Below are 19413 nucleotides of genomic sequence, written 5' to 3'. Positions count from 1 at the left end.
CATGATGGAGCTGTGACTTCTTCTATTGCCAACACGGCTACTGCGACCAGGGCGGGCGGGCTGGGTGCTGAAATGCTGGAGTCGGCCTCCGCCTGCTGTGTTGCAGCCTCCGGGCCGACTATCGCAGTCCCCGAGCCGGGTGTGGCAGTCCCCGGGTCGAGCGTAACTACGGAAGTCCCCGAGCCACCTGCTGATGTCCCCTGGCCGACTATTGAAGTCCCCGGGTCACCCTCTTGGTTCTTCGAGCCGGACCCGACTGTATCGGGGTCAGGCGGCACGAAGATGGAATCGGACTCTGGAGACGGCTTGATAGACGGCTTGAGGAGGCGTTGTAGAGAGACACCGGTTGGTATTGCTTGCTGAGTAGAGCCTATTCGAGCCGGGGCATCAGCCGGCTCGTTGTCGGCTCGCGGTACATGGAGGAACTCGCATCCTTCAAAGTACCCACTGATCTGCTGAACGAGGAAGAGGTAGCTTGCCATATTTGCGTCCTTGGCATCCCAGTCGCCGGATGATTGCTGGACCACCAAGTCCGAGTCGCCATAACATAGGATCCAGCGAATGCCGAGCTCTTTGGCAAGCCGGAGCCCGTGTATGAGCGCCTCGTACTCGGCCACGTTGTTGGAGGCGGCAAAGTGAATTTGCAGCGTGTATCTGAGCTTGTCGCCTTTGGGAGAGGTGAGGATGACGCCGGCTCCCAAGCCGGTGCGCATCTTGGACCCTTCGAAGTGCATGCGCCAATGAGTGGAGTCGGGAGCTGGCGGCAGGTACTGGGTCTCGGCCCAGTCAACAGGAAGTCGGCCAATGCTTGGGACTTGATGGCGGTGCGAGGCTGGTAGAAAATCGTGTACGGGGCCAGCTCGATGGCCCGTTTCGCCACCCGGCCGGATGCATCCCGGCTGCCTATGATCTCGGCCAGCGGGGCGGTGCATACAACCGTGATGGGATGCTCTTGGAAGTAGGGCTTCAGCTTCTTGGCGGCGAAGTACACGCCGTAGCACATCTTCTGGTAGTGCGGGTAGTTCTGCTTCGAGATAGACAGCACCTCGCTCAAGTAGTACACCGGCCTCTGGACCGGCTGGGCTCGGCCCTCTTCTGGGCGTTGGACTACGATGACGGTGCTGACCACCCGGCTGGTTGCGGCAATGTAGAGGAGCATGGGCTCTTTCTCAGTCGGTGCCGCCAGGATAGGCAACGTGGCCAGCATCTTCTTCAGCTCGTGAAAAGCTTGGTCGGCTTGGTCATTCCACTCGAAGTGAGTGGTCTTCTTCATGAGGCGGTAGAGGGGGAGAGCTTTCTCTCCGAGCCGGCTGATGAAGCGGTTCAGGGAGACCAAGCATCCGGTGAATTTCTGGACGTCTCGAAGTTTGGTGGGAATCGCCATTCTCTCAATGGCCTTGATCTTTACTGGGTTGCATTCGATGCCGCGCTCGGAAACCAGGAAGCCTAGGAGTTGGCCGGCTGGCACTCCGAACACGCATTTCTCGGGGTTGAGCTTGATTTGGAACCAGCGTAGGTTCTCAAATGTTTCCTTGAGGTCTTCCAGCAAGGTGCCGCGCTTCTCCGTCTTCACCACAATGTCGTCTACGTAGACGTGGGCATTTCTGCCGAGCTGCTTGAGGAGGCACTTCTGCATGCAACGCTAAAAAGTGGCACCGGCATTTCTCAAGCCGAATGTCATAGTCAGGTAGCAGAAGGCTCCGAATGGCGTGATGAAGGTGGTCTTCAGACGGTCTGCCGGATCTAACTTTATCTGGTGGTATCCTGAGTAAGCATAGAAGAAACTCAACAGCTCGCATCCGGCCGTGGAGTCTATCACTTGATCAATCCTTGGCAGGGCAAAGGGATCTTTGGGGCAGGCCTTGTTGAGACTCGTGTAGTCTATGCACATGCGCCACTTGTTGTTCTTATTTAGCACGAGGACCGGGTTAGCGAGCCATTCTGGAAAGAAAACTTCCATAATGAAGCCGGCTGCCATAAGCCGGGCTATCTCTTCTCCTACGATCCTTCTTTTCTCCTCCGACAGTCGGCGGAGGGGTTGTTTGACTGGTTTTGCGTCTTCTTGTACGTGTAGCTTGTGCTCGGCGAATTCCTTCGGAACGCTCGGCATGTCCTTGGGGGACCATGCAAAGATGTCCCAATTCTCATGGAGGAAATCGGCGAGCTCGCCTTCCTATTTGCTGTTTAGCTTTGCCCCGATGACGGCAAACCTCTCTGGGTGCTCGGGATCAAGAGGTATCTTCTTTGTCTCCTTGGTCGGCTGGAAAGATCCTTGGGCATCATACTCCTTGGGATCGGGGGACAAGGCCGACTGTTTGCCGGCCATGGCCACAACTCGGTCCAACATCTTCTTTTCTTCGGCAATCACAAGGGACTCGGCCAGCCGGCTGCTGGCTGCTGCGCACTCGGAAGATTTCTTGTAATCACCGGCTATGGTGATGATGCCTTTGGTGCTCGGCATCTTCATCTTGAGGTAAGCATAGTGGGGAACAGCCATGAACCTGGCCAAGGCAGGTCGGCCAAGCAATGCATGGTAGGGGCTCTCCAGGTCCACCACTTCAAACCAGATCGCCTCCCGGCGGAAATGCTCCTTGTCCCCAAAGAGTACATCAATCTTGATCTTGCCAATGGGGGCACAGGATAGGCCGGGTACGATGCCATGGAACACAGTCCGAGTAGGCACGAGTTGCTTCGTCTTGACGTTCAGCTTCTCCAGGGTGTCACGGTACAGGATGTTGATGCCGCTCCTGCCATCGATCAGCACACGGGAGAAACGGGCGGCGCGTCTGTCCGTTGCAAGGGTGGCATCCAGAACCAACGCATAAGAGCCGGGAGATGGCATCACCTCTGGGTGGTCGGCCCGGCTCCAGCTGATAGGTTTTTCTGACTAGTGCATGTGCTCGGCAGGGTTGGCAGTGACCATGCTGACCTCCTGGTGCTCTCGGCGTCTGCCGCGCCGGTCTTCGGGCTGGCTTGTAAAGACGACATAAGCGGCATGCTCGTTGGGGAACTCATCGTGCATGGCTCCGACTGCAGGCCGAGCGGTCGGCGGCTACGGAGCCGGAGGCGGCGGACCGGCAGGCGGAGGCAGCCCGAGCCCTTCGCCTTTGGAGATTCGGGTGAGCCAGTGGCACTTCCGGGTTGTGTGGTTGGACGGCTTCGCGCCTCTGTGGAACTTGCATGGGGCGTCGAGAGTTTGCTCGTAGGAGAAGGCCGGCTGCCACGCCGGCTTGCCGCCCCTCCGCTTCTTGGGTGCGGGCCGCCCTTCGGGCTGCTCGTCTTCGACTGTGGCCACCTGCCGACTGGTGGAGGGCGGCACGGGGCCCTTGCGCTTGTGGTCGTTCTGGTGTGGGCGTCGGCCGGAGTCCCCAGCCGGCGTCTTGGGCGCCGGGTTGAGTACTTTCCCGGACGCGTCTACCCGGAGCTCAGTCTTCATTGAGGAGTCGGCGGTGGCGCACTTGTCCGCTATGTCTAGTAGCTCGTCGAGGGTAATCGGCTCGTCGCAGAGAAGCTTGTGCTTGAGGAGGGTGCCTTCTTGGCACCCGGCAGTGAAGTATTCTATGGCTTGCACCTCGTGCACCCCTTCGCAAGAGTTGCGGAGCTCGGCCCAATGCATGAGGTAGTCGCGAGTGGACTCGGCGGGGCCTTGTACACACAAGGAGAGCTGTCTGGGCTTGGGAGCCCGCTTGTAGGTGCTGGTGAAGTTGCGGACGAAGGCTTCTGTGAAGTCTAGCCAGTTGTTGATGTTGTATGGCTTGAGGCTGTTGAGCCAGGTCCGCGCCGTGCCTTGCAGCATGAGGGGCACGTACTTCACGGCAACGCACCTGTTGCCGTTCGCTATGCTAACCGCCGTGGAGTAGTCGATCAACCAATCTTCCGGCTTCACGGAGCCGTTGTACTTGGGCGTGTCTCTTGGGAGAGAGAACCCTTTGGGGAAAGGCTCGTCGCGGATGCGGGGGCCGAAGCAAGGCGGGCCGACATCATCTTCTTCTTCCAGTGCCAGGGATCACGCTAGATGGTCGATCCAATGGCGGGCGTCGTTCTTGCCGACTCCTTTGAGGTGGCCTAGTCGGCCGCTGAGAGTCGGATGCGCAACAGGCGGTGGGGTGGGATATCTCTCCCCACGGGGCCGAGGCGGAGGCGGGTTGCCCTGCCACTCCACGGCCCGGGGATGGCCTTCTGCGTCTCGCTCGATGGAGATTCGGGTTCGGCTTCGGCTGGCAGCCGGCTCTTTCTCATGCTGCGGGCGGGTTTTGCCCGCAGTCGGCGTCCGGGACGTCGCGCCGTGATCTCGGCGTGGGGGAGGGCTTTCCGCGCGGGCGTCGGCTTCGTGCTGCTGCGCAGCCGCATCGATTAGCTGCTGGATGCGTCTGGTCATGTGGGGGAGTTCTTCGGCCCCCAATCCATCTAGCTCGTCTATGGCCACCTGGGCGGCACGCAGGTTCTCGAGTGGAGTGACGTAGACTGGGCGGTCGACTCCTAGCGTGTCGGCGACGACAGCGCCGTGCTGTCTGACAATGTCGGCCCGACTGGGCCTGTCTGGGGGCTGCGTGCCAAAGGCGGCGTGGTCGGCTTCGCGCCGGTGGACCTCAGTGAGGCGTCTCATGGAAGCCAACTTCCGGCCCTCCACGAGGAGGGTGAGGCGGCGAGTCTCCAGTGCTTCGGCATCGGCATCGGCCGGGAGGGGGATGGTCAAGTCGTTGACCGCCGTATGCGGGGCGTCGTGGGCGCTCTCGTCAGAAGCGTCGCCGTGGCCGATGACCATCACCTCGGTGGTGATAGCGTCGCAGCCATCGGCCCAGGGAAGCGGGTCGTTGTAGATCGTGACGTCGGTGGGGAAAGTGTCGAGTGAGGCCGTGCCGGAGTCGACAGGCATCGGATCGGTGGAGCCAACCGACTCCAAGTCCACAGCAGGCTCGCCGGAGACGTGGAGCTGGCCGAGGAGGTTGACGAGGTGGTCGGTGCCCGCGTCACAGGCGAGCTCATCGGAGATGAGGGTCTTGTCAAGGAGATTGGCGAGGCCGCTCGCTGCGCAGACGTTGGTGACGCCTTGCAGCGCGTCGTGGCAAGCGCCATCGGGCGTGCCGGGCTGGCTACGCTCGCTGGGGAGGAAGAGGGTTCCCGTCCAGAACATGTCTCCAGGCGACGGTGCACCTGGCCCCACGGTGGGCGCCAAATGTCGGGTGGTAGGTGCGACATATGCCAACGGGTGTCTTATCATTGTGGGAACCAGTAAGACGTCGCCGGTGCCTGGAAGCGGGATGAGGCGAAGACATGCACGCAGGCGAATCTTACCCAGCTTCGGGGCTCTCCGTGGAGATAACACCCCTACTGCTGCTCTGCGGGGTCTCCGCATGATCACTAGATGAACAAGTAGCTACACGATGCTCCTTGAGCTGTTTGTGAGGAGAAGAAGTAGAGCACGGCTAGCCCTCATCCCCTCTCTATGTGGTGTCTGGAACTAGCTTGGATCAACCCTTTGCATGGGTGTCCCGGGGGGTTTATATAGGCCTATCCCCCGGGGGTACAATGGTAATCCGGCGGGGCGTGGGGCCCAGCTGTCTGTGGCTACACTCGCCGGCTTCTGCGCCGGCTGCTGGGGCCCGCCGGCTGGTGGGTCCCGCCGGCTGGTGGGTCCCGCCGGCTGCCGGCTCCTTGGTTGACAGGCAGGCCCCACTGTCCAGGGCCTTGTCGGTGGCTGGTTACTGTTGCTCAATCCTGGTGATGAGGGATTTGCCGAGGTGGGCATGGCTACAGTGCCGCCGTCCGGCGGGTGATCGTTGTAGCCTCACGGCGTCTTGTCTCCTTAAGGGGGCGTCTCCTTCGAGGGAGGTGGCAAGCCGGCTGTGGAGAGCCGGCTCTGTCTTGGGCCGACTGGGGGAGGCCTGGCCGCCTTCGGGTGTCTCTCTGCCTGAAGGGGGCCACCGCCCGTGGGCCACACTGGAAGCCCGTCATGGATGACATCAGGGTCAACATGGCAATAGTGCCATGCCGGAAGGGTCATGGCCACCCGTACGAAGCACTGTGCCAGGCGTGCTCCGGGATTCGGGGGTGGCAGGCTTTACTGTAGCCACGCCCCGTCACATCGCCGTTATGTGGATGCAGACTTCGAGGGTACGATCCTGACCGCTTTGTGGGTGCCAGCTTCTTGGAGTCGGCCTTCTCGCGGCCGGCTTCTCGGAGCCGGCCCTCCCGCGGCTTTCTTCATGAGGGCTAAAGTCGGGTCGCCTTCCGATAGCCGGCCTGGGAGACAGCCGGCAGGGGGAAGGCGGCCCCATGTCTTGGATTCTTGAGGGCCGGATCGGCTCGTAATTTTTTCAGAAGGGCCAGGGGGAGCCGGCTAGGCTACCCGTGGTCATTTACTCCGACAGTAGGGTGTCAACTTATTCAAGTCAAGTCTACGATATAAAGAGAGAGGCATAACACTAACACCGGCTCCAAGATCACATAAAGCAGTTTTAACATAGTTTCTTTTAATGGAGCATGGTATAGTGGTACTCCTGGATCTCCAAGTTTCTTTGGTATTCCACCCTTAAAAGTATAATTAGCAAGCATGGTGGAAATTTCAGCTTCCGGTATCTTTCTTTTATTAGTAACATTTCTTTCATGTACTTAGCATAAGGATTCATTTTGAGCATATCAGTTAATCGCATACGCAAAAAGATAGGTCTAATCATTTCAGCAAAGCGCTCAAAATCCTCATCATCCTTTTTCTTGGATGGTTTGGGAGGAAAAGGCATGGGTTTCTGAACCCAAGGCTCTCTTTCCTTTTCCATGTTTCCTAGCAACAAAGTTCTTTCTTATCATAACATTGATTCTTTGATTGTGGGTTATCAAGATCAACAGCAGGTTCAATTTCTATATCATTATCATTGCTAGGTTGAGCATCATCATGAACATTGTCATTAACATTATCACTATTTCAGGTTCATTACTAGATGTTGTGTCAGCATCAGAAATAGAAATGTCATTTGGATTCTCAGGTGTTTCAGCAATAGGTTCACTAGAAGCATGCAAAGTCCTATCATTTTTCTTTTTCTTCCTTTTAGAAGGACTAGGTGCATCTATATTATTTCTCTGAGAATCTTGCTCAATTCTCTTAGGGTGGCCTTCAGGATACAAAGGTTCCTGAGTCATTTACCAGTTCTAGTAGCCACTCTAACAGCATAATCATTATTCTTACTATTCAATTCATTGAGCAAATCATTTTGAGCTTTAAGTACTTGTTCTACTTGAGTGGTAACCATAGAAGCATGTTTACTAATAAGTTTAAGTTCACCTTTAACATTAGCCATATAATCACCCAAGTGTTCAAGCATACCAGCACTGCATTTTAATTCTCTACCAAAATAAGCATTGAAGTCTTCTTGCTTAACCATAAATTTATCACACTCATCTAAGCATGGGCTAGCAAACTTAGTAAATGGGATTTCAGCTTTATCATATCATATAGAGAGAATTTACCTTTACTACCTGTGTCGGGTTATCAAGACCATGTATTTCTTCAATAGGAGATGGATTAAAATTATGCATTTCTTCGACAGGCGGTAAATTAAGACCATGTATTTCTTCAATAGGAGGTAAATTCTTAACATCTTCAGCTTTAATACCCTTTTCTTTCATGGATTTCTTTGCCTCTTGCATATCTTCAGGACTGAGAAATAGAACACCTCTTTTCTTCGGAGTTGGTTTAGGAATAGGCTCAGGAGTTGGCTCAGGAAGTGTCCAATTATTTTCATTGTTCAACATATTATTCAATAGAATTTCAGCTTCATCCGGTGTTCTTTCCCTGAAAACAGAACCAGCACAACTATCCAGGTAATCTCTGGAAGCATCGGTTAGTCCATTATAAAAGATATCAAGTATTTCATTTTTCTTAAGAGGATGATCAGGCAAAGCATTAAGTAATTGGAGAAGCCTCCCCCAAGCTTGTGGGAGACTCTCTTCTTCATTTGCACAAAATTATATATATCCCTTAAGGCAGCTTGTTTCTTATGAGCAGGGAAATATTTAGCAGAGAAGTAATAAATCATATCCTGGGGACTACGCACACAACCAGGATCAAGAGAATTAAACCATATCTTAGCATCACCCTTTAATGAGAACAGAAATATTTTAAGGATATAAAAGTAGCGAGTTCTCTCATCATTAGTGAACAGGGTAGCTATATCATTTAATTTAGTAAGATGTGCCACAACAGTTTCAGATTCATAGCCATGAAAAGGATCAGATTCAACCAAAGTAATTATATCAGGATCAACAGAGAATTCATAATCCTTATCAGTAACACAGATAGGTGAAGTAGCAAAAGCAGGGTCAGGTTTCATTCTAGCATTAAGGGATTGCTGCTTCCATTTAGCTAATAACCTCTTTAGATCATATCTATCTTGCAAGCTAAAATAGCTAGCATTCTTCATAACATAACCCTCAGGAACAACAGGAATTCATATTTATTAGGGGGAGAGTCTTCATCATCACTTTCGTCAATATTATCAGTTTCAATAATTTTTCTCTCTAACCCTAGCAAGTTGTTCATCAAGAAATTCACCAAGTGGCACAGTAGTATCAAGCATAGAAGTAGTTTCATCATAAGTATCATGCATAGCAGAAGTGACATCATCAATAACATGCGACATATCAGAACGAATAGCAGAAGCAGGTTTAGGTGTCGCAAGCTTACTCAAAACAGAAGGTGAATCAAGTGCAGAGCTAGATGGCAGTTCCTTACCTCCCCTCGTAGTTGAGGGATAGATCTTGGTTTTTGGATCTCTCAAGTTCTTCATAATGATAAGCAGATATAATCCCAAGTGACTCAAAGAATAGAGCTATGCTCCCCGGCAACGGCGCCAGAAAATAGTCTTGATAACCCACAAGTATAGGGGATCGCAACAGTTTTCGAGGGTAGAGTATTCAACCCAAATTTATTGATTCGACACAAGGGGAGCCAAAGAATATTCTCAAGTATTAGCAGCTGAGTTGTCAATTCAACCACACCTAGGAAACTTAGTATCTGCAGCAAAGTGTTTAGTAGCAAAGTAATATGATAGTAGTGGTAACGGTGGCAAAAGGTAACATGAGCAAAAGTAATATTTTTGGTTTTTGTAGTGATTGTAACAATAGCAACGGAAAAGTAAATAAGCGAAGAACAATATATGGAAAGCTCGTAGGCAATGGATCGGTGATAGAGATTATGCCGGATGCGGTTCATCATGTAACAGTCATAACCTAGGGCTGACACAGAACTAGCTTCAATTCATCAATGTAATGTAGGCATGTATTTCGAATATAGTCATACGTGCTTATGGAAAAGAACTTGCATGACATCTTTTGTCCTACCCTCCCGTGGCAGCGGGGTCCTAGTGGAAACTAAGGGATATTAAGGCCTCCTTTTAATAGAGTACCGGACCAAAGCATTAACACATAGTGAATACATGAACTCCTAAAACTATGGTCATCACCGGTAGTGGTCCCGATTATTGTCACTTCGGGGTTGCCGGATCATAACACATAGTAGGTGACTATAGACTTGCAAGATAGGATCAAGAACTCACATATATTCATGAAAACATAATAGGTTCAGATTTGAAATCATGGCACTCGGGCCCTAGTGACAAGCATTAAGCATAGCAAAGTCATAGCAACATCAATCTCAGAACATAGTGGATACTAGGGATCAAACCCTAACAAAACTAACTCGATTACATGATAAATCTCATCCAACCCATCACCGTCCAGCAAGCCTACGATGGAATTACTCACGCACGGCGGTGAGCATCATGAAATTGGTGATGGAGGAAGGTTGATGATGACGATGGCGACGGATTCCCCTCTCCGGAGCCCCGAACGGACTCCAGATCAGCCCTCCCGAGAGGTTTTAGGGCTTGGCGGCGGCTCCGTATCGTAAAACGCGATGAATCCTTCTTCTCTATTTTTTTCTCCCCGAAAGCAAATATATAGAGTTGCAGTTGAGGTCGAAGGAGCTCCAGGGGGCCCACGAGGTAGGGGGTCGTGCCTAGGGGGGCAGGCGCGCCTCCCACCCTCGTGGCTAGGGTGTGGGCCCCCTGGTCTTCATCTTTTGTAAGGATTTTTTTATTATTTCCAAAAGGACATTCCGTGAAGTTTCAGGTCATTCCGAGAACTTTTGTTTCTGCACATAAATAACACCATGGCAATTCTGGAGGCAGGTTCAGGAGCCACGAGCGTGCGCCATCCTTGAGATCCATGGGGAACCAGTTTGCCATGACTTTCTCGTCGCCGTTGGCCGCCTCGATGCTTAGCTCGTAGAGCTGCAGGAACTCCGCAAGGTCAGGGGTGCCATCGTAGCGCGGAGGCAGGTCAGGCTTGAACTTGCCTAGCCATGCGACACTACACAGCTCGGGGGTGAAGGCGCGGGAGCCTGCCGTGGCCACTGCGGGTCATCGTGGAGGCAGAGCTTGGTCGTGGTGCCCCTGCAACGCCGCGGCACGCGGCGCATGGCCCTGTCGCAACAAGCAATCCTGGCATAGCGGATCTGGGAGTGGTGGAGCGTTTCCTTGTGGACGGGGAATCTCTTGGCAGCTTCTTTCTACGTGCGCTGGCACATGGTGATGTCTACTACACAACCTTCTTCTTGTAGACGTTGTTGGTCCTCCAAGTGCAGAGGTTTGTAGGACAGTAGCAAATTTCCCTCAAGTGGATGACCTAAGGTTTATCAATCCGTATGAGGCGTAGGATGAAGATGGTCTCTCTCAAGCAACCCTGCAACCAAATAACAAAGAGTCTCTTGTGTCCCCAACACACCCAATACAATGGTAAATTGTATAGGTGCACTAGTTCGGCGAAGAGATGGTGATACGAGTGGTATATGGATAGTAGATAAAGGTATTTGTAATCTGAAAATATAAAAACAGCAAGGTAACGAATGATAAAAGTGAGCGTAAACGGTATTGCAATGATAGGAAATAAGGTCTAGGGTTCATACTTTCGCTAGTGTAAGTTGCGTCAACAATAATAGCATAATTGGATCACATAACTATCCCTCAACATGCAACAAAGAGTCACTCCAAAGTCACTAATAGCGGAGAACGAACGAAGAGATTATGGTAGGGTATGAAACCACCTCAAAGTTATTCTTTCCAATCAATCCGTTGGGCTATTCCTATAAGTGTCACAAACAGCCCTAGAGTTCGTACTAGAATAACACCTTAAGACACAAATCAACCAAAACCCTAATGTCACCTAGATACTCCAATGTCACCTCAAGTATCCGTGGGTATGATTATACGATATGCATCACACAATCTCAGATTCATCTATTCAACCAACACATAGAACCTCAAAGAGTGCCCCAAAGTTTCTACCGGAGAATCACGACGAAAATGTGTGCCAACCCCTATGCATAGGTTCATGGGCGGAACCCGCAAGTTGATCACCAAAACATACATCAAGTGAATCACGTGATATCCCATTGTCACCACAGATATCCACGGCAAGACATACATCAAGTGTTCTCAAATCTTTAAAGACTCAATCCGATAAGATAACTTCAAAGGGGAAACTCAATTCATTACAAGAGAGTAGAGGGGGGAAGAAACATCATAGGATCCAAATATATTAGCAAATCTAGCGATACATCAAGATCGTATCATCTCAAGAACACGAGAGAGAGAGAGAGAGATCAAACACATAGCTACTGGTACATACCCTCAGCCCCGAGGGAGAACTACTCCCTCCTCGTCATGGAGAGCACCGGGATGATGAAGATGGCCACCGGAGAAGGATTGCCCCCTCCGGCAGGGTGCCGGAACGAGTCTAGATTGGCTTTCGGTGGCTACGGAGGCTTCTGGCGGCAGAACTCCCGATCTATTGTGCTCCTGGATGTTTTTAGGGTATATGGAGATATATAGGCGGAAGAAGTACGTCAGGGGGGCCACGAGGGTGGAGGGCGCGCCCAGGGGGGTGGGCGCGCCCCCCTGCCTCGTGACCTCCTCGCAGATCCCCCGACGTGCAATCCAAGTCTTCTGGGCTTCTTTCCTTCGAAAAATGAGTTCCATGAAGTTTCAGGTCAATTGGACTCTGTCTGGTTTTCCTTTTCTTTCAAACCCTAAAACAGGGTAATAACATAAACTGACACTAGGCTCTGGGTTAATAGGTTAGTCCCAAAAAATGATATAAAAGTGTATAATAAAGCCCAATATAGTCCAAAACAGTAGATAATATAGCATGGAGCAATCAAAAATTATTGATACGTTGGAGACGTATCAAGCATCCCCAAGCTTAATTCCTGCTCGTCCTCGAGTAGGTAAATGATAAAAACAAAAAATTTGATGCGGAGTGCTACCTGGCATAATTTCAATGTAATTCTTCTTAATTGTGGCATGAATATTCAGATCCATAAGATTCAAGACAAAAGTTCATATTGACATAAAAATAATAATACTTCAAGCATACCAACTAAGCAATTATGTCTTCTCAAAATAACATGGCCAAAGAAAGCTATCCCTACAAAATCATATAGTCTGGTTATGCTCTATCTTCACCACACAAAATATTTAAATCATGCACAACCCCGATGACAAGCCAAGCAATTGTTTCATACTTTTGATGTTCTCAAACTTTTTCAATCTTCACGCAATACATGAGCGTGAGCCATGGACATAGCACTATAGGTGGAATAGAATGGTGGTTGTGGAGAAGACAAAAAAGGAGAAGATAGTCTCACAACAACTAGGCGTGTCAACGGGCTATGGAGATGCCCATCAATAGATATCAATGTGAGTGAGTAGGGATTGCCATGAAACGGATGCACTAGAGCTATAAGTCTATGAAAGCTCAAAAAGAAACTAATGGGCGTGCATCCAACTTGCTTACTCACGAAGACCTAGGGCATTTTGAGGAAGCCCATCATTGGAATATACAAGCCAAGTTCTATAATGAAAGATTCCCACTAGTATATGAAAGTGACAACATAGGAGACTCTCTATCATGAAGATCATGGTGCTACTTTGAAGCACAAGTGTGGTAAAAGGATAGTAGCATTGCCCCTTCTCTCTTTTTCTCTCATCATTTTTTTATTTTTTTTATTTGGGACTTTTCTCTTTTTTTATGGCCTCTTTTCTCTCTCTTTTTTATTTGGGCTTCTTTGGCCTCTTTTATTTATTTTCCTCCGGAGGCTCATCCCGACTTATGGGGGAATCATAGTCTCCATCATCCTTTCCTCACTGGGACAATGCTCTAATAATGATGATCATCACACTTTTATTTTCTTAAACTCAAGATTTACAACTCGATACTTAAGACAAGATATGACTCTATATGAATGCCTCCGGTGGTGTACCGGGATGTGCAATGATGCATGAGTGACATGTATGAATAATTATGAATGGTGGCTTTGCCACAAATACGATGTCAACTACATGATCATGCAAAGCAATATGACAATGATGAAGCGTGTCATAATAAACGGAACGGTGGAAAGTTGCATGGCAATATATCTCGGAATGGCTATGGAAATGCCATAATAGGTAGGTATGGTGTCTGTTTTGAGGAAGGTAAATGGTGGGTTTATGGTACCGGCGAAAGGTGCGCGGTACTAGAGAGGCTAGCGAGGGTGGAAGGGTGAGAGTGCGTATAATCCATGGACTCAACATTAGTCATAAATAACTCATATACTTATTGCAAAAATCTACAAGTTATCAAAGCAAAGTATTACGTGCATGCTCCTAGGGGGATAGATTGGTAGGAAAAGACCATCGCTCGTCCCCGACCGCCACTCATAAGGAAGACAATCAATGAATAAATCATGCTCCGACTTCATCACATAACGGTTCACCATACGTGCATGCTACGGGAATCACAAACTTCAACACAAGTATTTCTCAAATTCATAACCACTCAACTAGCATGACTCTAATATCACCATCCTCATATCTCAAAACAATTATCAAGCATCAAACTTCTCATAGTATTCAACACACTCATAAGAAAGTTTTATTATTAATCTTGTATACCTAGCATATTAGGATTTTAAGCAAATTACCATGATATTTAAGACTCTCAAAATAATCTAAGTGAGGCATGAGAGTTCATATATTTCTTCAAAATAAAACTACCACCATGCTCTAAAATATATAAGTGAAGCACTAGAGCATCGACAAACTACTCCGAAAGATATAAGTGAAGATCAATGAGTAGTTGAATAATTATGCAACCATGTGAAGACTCTCTAACATTTAATAATTTCAGATCTTGGTATTTTATTCAAACATCAAGCAAAGCAAAATAAAATGACATTCTAAGAATGGCAAACATCATGTGAAGAAGCAAAAAACTTAGGATCAACCGATACTAACCGATAGTTGTTGAAGAAGAAAGGTGGGATGCCAACCGGGGCATCCCCAAGCTTAGACGCTTGAGACTTCTTGAGATATTATATTGGGGTGCCTTGGGAATCCCTAATCTTGAGATTTTGTGTCTCCTTAATTCCTCTCATATCAAGGTCTCCCTAAATCTCAAAAGCTTCATCCACACAAAACTCAACAAGGACTCGTGAGATAAGTTAGTATAAACCATTGCCAAAACCTTATCATACTCTACTGTAGAAAATCACTAAAATTATTATTAAACATTGCATACTAAATGACTCTGCATATTTAATAGTCCTATCCTCAAATAGAATCATTAAAGAAGCAAACATATGCAAACAATGCAAACATAACAGCAATCTGCCTAAACAGGATAGTCTGTAAAGAATGCAGCAACATCCATACTTCCCTAGCTCCAAAAATTATGAAAGAAAATTCCCACTGTAGTAAATTTATCAGATCTTAATATGCAAAAGGTTTCAACATTTTATCACATTCTTACTTTTCTAGGGAATTATTGCAACAGCGGTAAACTTTCTGTTTTCAAACAGCAACATGTACACTTGTAACATAGGCATAGTAAAGGCTATCAATGCCACTTCTATTGAAATAAAAGATGCAAAAACATTGTTATAAATAACATAAAGCAAATCCTAACAAAATAAATTGATGCTCCAAGCAAAACACATATCATGTGGTGAATAAAAATATAGCTCCAAGTAAAGTTACCGATGAACGAAGACGAAAGAGGGGATGCCTTCCGGGGCATCCCCAAGCTTAGGCTCTTGGCTATCCTTTAATATTACCTTGGGGTGCCTTGGGAATCCCCAAGCTTAGTCTCTTAACACTCCTTGTTCCATAGTCCATCGAATCCTTACCCAAAACTTGAAAACTTCACAACACAAAACTTAAAGTAGAAAACTCGTGAGCTCCGTTAGTATAAGAAAATAAGTCACCACTTCAAGTTACTGTAATGAAATCATTCTTTATTTATATTGGTGTTAAACCTACTGTATTCCAACTTCTTGATGGTTTATAAACTATTTTACTAGCCATAGATTCATCAAAATAAGCAAACAACACATGAAAAACAGAATCTGTCAAAAACAGAACAGTCTGTAGTAATCTGGATCAAAAGTATACTTCTGGAACTCATAAAATTCTCAAATAAATTGCTGGACCTGAAGAATTTATCTATTAATCATCTTCAAAAAGAATTAACTCAATATCACTCTCCAATAAAATCTGGCAGCAATCTTCGTGAGCACTAAATTTTCTGTTTTTTACAGCATGATCAAAAAGACTCTCCCCAAGTCTTCTCAAAGGTTCTACTTGGCACAAACACTAATTAAAAGCATAAAACCACATATAAACAGAGGATATATGAATTATTTATTACTAAAAAGGAACAAAAAGCAAGGAACTAAAATAAAATTGGGTTGCCTCCCAACAAGCGCTATCGTTTAATGCCCCTAGCTAGGCATGATGATGACAATGATGCACATATAGAAGATAAGAATTGTAACATAAAGAGAGCATCTTGAAGAATATGACAAGCACATTTAAGTCTAACCCACTTCCTATGCATAGGGATTTTGTGAGCAAACAACTTGTGGGAACAAGAATCAACTTGCATAGGAAGGTAAAACAAGCATAGCTTCAAAATTTTAAGCACATAGAGAGGAAGCTTGATAGTATTGCAATTCCTACAAGCATATATTCCTCCCTCATAATAATTTTCAGTAGCATAATGAATGAATTCAACAATATAACCAGCACCTAAAGCATTCTTTTCATGATCTATAAGCATAGAAATTTTATTACTCTCCACATAAGCAAATTTCTTCTCATGAATAATAGTGGGAGCAAGCTCAACAAAATAACTATCATGTGATTGAAAATTAAGATCAAGATGAAAGTTTCATGGTTATCATTATTTTTTAAAGCATACATGTCATCACAATAATCATCATAGATAGGAGGCATGCTTTCATCATAATAAATTTGCTCATCAAAACTTGGGGGACAAAAAATATCATCTTTATCAAACATAGCTTCCCCAAGCTTGTGGCTTTGCATATCATTAGCATCATGGATATTCAAGGAATTCATACTAACAACATTGCAATCATACTCATCACTAAAATATTTAGTGCCATACATTTTATAGATTTCTTCTTCTAGCACTTGAGCACAATTATCCTTTCCATCATACTCACGAAAGATATTAAAAAGGTGAAGCGTATGAGACAAACTCAATTCCATTTTTTTATAGTTTTATTTTATAAACTAAACTAGTGATAAAACAAGAAACTAAAAGACTCGATTGCAAGATCTAAAGATATACCTTCAAGCACTCACGTCCCCGGCAACGGCGCCAGAAAAGAGCTTGATGTCTACTACACAACCTTCTTCTTGTAGACGTTGTTGGGCCTCCAAGTGCAGAGGTTTGTAGGACAGTAGAAAATTTCCCTCAAGTGATTAACTAAGGTTTATCAATCCGTAGGAGGCGTAGAATGAAGATGGTCTCATTTGCAGATGTATCATTTGGACTTCGTTTGATACTCCAACGGTTAACCGAGGGACCGAAAAGGCCTCGTGTGTGTTGCAGCCCAACACCCCTCCAATTTGGCCCAAAACCCACCTAAACCTGCTCCATCATCTAGATCGTTTGATCACGATCGCGTGGCCGAAAACCGCACCTCATTTGGACTCTCCTAGCTCCCTCTATGCCTATAAATAGGCCTCTCCCCGAAAATCCCGGGTCTCCCCTTCCCCTAACCCTAGATCTCGCCCTCGCGCGCGCCGGACAATACTTGACACCGACGGACATGTCCGGAGGTCTTCCGCCGCCGCCATGTGGCACTGTCTGAGTGGCTGCCGACTTCCACCGCCGCCGGAGCCCGCCGCGGCCCGTGGCCGGCCCGCCCGCGCCCGCGCACGGGCCAGAGGAGCTCGCCCGCGCCGCCTTCGTCTCCCCCGCGACCGGCCGCCACCCCGCCGCCCAAGTCCGCCCCGCAGTTCCTCGTCGCCGGCGAAGGCAAGCTCCACTCCGTCCAGCCGCCCGCGCCGGATCCGCGGCGCCCCGCGCCCGCCGTCCTTCTCCTCAAGCCCGCCGCCGAGATCCGCAACTCCGGCGCCCCTCCGCGGCCACTCCGGCCGTCTCCGCGCCTAACCACCTCGCCGGAGCTACAATACCTCGCTGGAGTTCCTCGGTTCGTGCGCCGCCTCGGATTCCGTGCCAAAACTAGATCTGAGAGAGGTTGATTTTTCCCTAAGTCCCCGAATTCCCTGTTTCATGTGCCCTTGTTCATTGTGCCGTAACTTTGCATCCATAGCTCCGATTCATGCATATAGCATATCAAAATGTTCATCTCAGAGAGTGCATCATTTCATTTCATTGCATCATTTTCATTTGAGTTCATATTGATGCCCTAAATGCTGTTGGAAGAGGGCTACTTGAGATAATTGTCAGATCTGCTACTCCATTTAGCCTTTTGTCATTTTTGCCATGATTATTGTGTGCATGCTATGCCCATGAGCTCTACATATGTTTTGTTAAGAGTTTTGTCATCTTTCCAGAGGTGCAACCCATGTATTTTTGTGATGTGTGTGGTGACTAGCACGAACTTGCAAAGTGGTGCACTTGTTAGTGCTGATTTCAGGGACTTAGCAATTCCACCAAGTCCTTGATCTGTTTATCTCATGTTGCCATATGTTCATGTTGTTTCCTAGTGATCCGTGCCTCTTTTGAGGATGATCAGTAAGGATGTTTTGTTAATCTTGTAGTGCTCTATCCATCCATGTCTTTGTTTGCAATTATGGAGCACCCTAGCTTGAGTCAATCAAGCTCTACTTTTGCTACTTTGTGAAACTGGGCAGATTGTCAACTTGTTTGCAATTTTGCCAATGATGTTGTAGTTGATCCGTGCATGCTATGTTATTGTTCTTACCATGTCTAGCTTGCATTTTGTGTATTATTGATGGGTGTATGCTTAGCTTATCATGACTTGCACCGTAGTGAGTGCATCGAGCTCGTAAACATGCCTACTTGATATCTGTTTTCAGCATGCTCCAGTTTTCACTAAGTCTGTGATCTGATTATGTTTTTGCTATGTTCACATGCTCGCAATTATATTTTTTTGTCCCTTTTGGCTCAAGGTCACTAAGGGACTTTTTTAAGCTCTTTGAGTAGCTCCATTACATGCTTTACTTTGCCATGTTCAGGTCCTGTATCATGTAGTTTTGTTGCTCCGAAGAGTGCTACCTGATCTGAAATTCTAGACAAGTGTTAATTTCACTAAGTCTGGGATCTGTTTACCATATGCATTTTTGCCATGGTTGTTTGAACCTGTTAATGGATGAATTGGCCTTAGCTCAGTGGTAGACCTTTGTTAAGCATCTTGAATGCATCCTTGCCATGTATTTTTTTGTCATGTTGGAGTGCTGTAGCATGTTCATCTCATTGCATTTAGATGGCTACTTGCTGTAAATCACAGACCGGTGTCATATTTGTATTGCTTGCCATTTCCAAACCGTAACTCCGATTCCGGTGATCTTTATATCGTTTTCAAGCAATTTCATCTCATCTTTCCAGTGGCACACTTGGATTTCCAAGTTGAGGCCAGGTTCAGGCATTCCTTGTCAAATCATGCATATGCATCGCATACCGCATCCCGCATATCATACCATGTTCATGTGTTGGTTGTTTACTATGTTGTGTGCTTCTTTTCCGGTGTTTGCTTCTTCGGGTTGGTTCCAATAACGTCGCGTTTGTGAGGACCCTTTGTCTACGTTCGTTTGTCTTCTTCATGGACTCGTTCTTCTTCCTTGCGGGATTTCAGGCAAGATGATCATACCCTCGAAATCACTACTATCTTTGCTTGCTTAGTTGCTCGCTCTTTTGCTATACCTATGCTGCGATACCTACCACTTGCTTATCGTGCCTCCCATATTGTTGAACCAAGCCTCTAACCCACCTTGTCCTAGCAAACCGTTGATTGGCTATGTTACCGCTTTGCTCAGCCCCTCTTATAGCGTTGTTAGTTGCAGGTGAAGATTGAAGTTTGTT

This window comes from Triticum urartu, chromosome 1 (assembly GCF_003073215.2).
Source record: "Triticum urartu cultivar G1812 chromosome 1, Tu2.1, whole genome shotgun sequence".
In the NCBI taxonomy this organism is placed as follows: Eukaryota; Viridiplantae; Streptophyta; class Magnoliopsida; order Poales; family Poaceae; genus Triticum; species Triticum urartu.
The sequence above is the reverse complement of the archived record's forward strand: the minus strand, read 5'-3'. Positions refer to the sequence as shown.